General features: G+C 44.3%; 1 pseudogene; it reads right to left on the minus strand.

Moving 5' to 3' along the window:
- Nucleotides 1–322: 322 nt before the first annotated feature.
- LOC115163197 (protein kinase C epsilon type-like) overlaps nt 323–821 on the minus strand; it is a 27,325-nt pseudogene continuing 26,826 nt past the window's right edge.

Consider the following 821-nt stretch of genomic DNA (forward strand, 5'->3'; position numbering starts at 1 on the left):
AACTAATCAAAGAAATAAAAAATACAATATATATCCAGCCAATGCACTTCATTTACCTTGGAGTTTGCACTTTTGAGACTATTCCATTGGTTCCATTGTACCAGACAAACCAAATAAAGCACACAGGTATTTGACAAATGTATTCAACAGAAGTATTTGACAAAAGGTATTTTGAATATTTTTTTAGGCAGCAGTAATTTTTGTAACCAGTAGCACCGGTCCACGCTTCAGACTCCTCTACGGAAACAACACTTTGCAACCAATCAACACAGCTTTTTTACACACACACACACATCTAAACCCTAGAGGGGTGTCTACGTTCTCAGATCTGTGTCTCTGCACAGAAAGAGAAACCTTTAAAGTCCTCCTGGTTTATCTGTCTGATAACAGCCTCGTCTGTGGGAGTTAACACTGGGTCTTCTCTGGTGAAGTCCTGGTCAAAGTTATTCATATCAGGCCTCGTCTTCTACAGAGAGAGAGAGAGAGACAGTGAGGGAGAGAAAGAGAGACAGTGAGGGAGAGAGAGAAAGATAGACAGTGAGGGAGACAGAGACAGAGACAGTGAGGGAGAGAGAGAAAGATAGACAGTGAGGGAGAGAGAGACAGTGAGGGAGAGAGAGAGACAGTGAGGGAAAGAGAGAGACAGTGAGGGAGAGAGAGAAAGATAGACAGTGAGGGAGAGAGAGACAGAGACAGTGAGGGAGAGAGAGAGAGACAGTGAAGGAGAGAGAGAGAGAGAGACAGTGAGGAAGAGAGAGAGAGAGACAGACAGTGAGGGAGAGAGAGACAGAGACAGTGAGGGAGAGAGAGAGACAGTGATG

This window comes from Salmo trutta, chromosome 2 (genome assembly GCF_901001165.1).
Source record: "Salmo trutta chromosome 2, fSalTru1.1, whole genome shotgun sequence".
Taxonomy (NCBI): Eukaryota; Metazoa; Chordata; class Actinopteri; order Salmoniformes; family Salmonidae; genus Salmo; species Salmo trutta.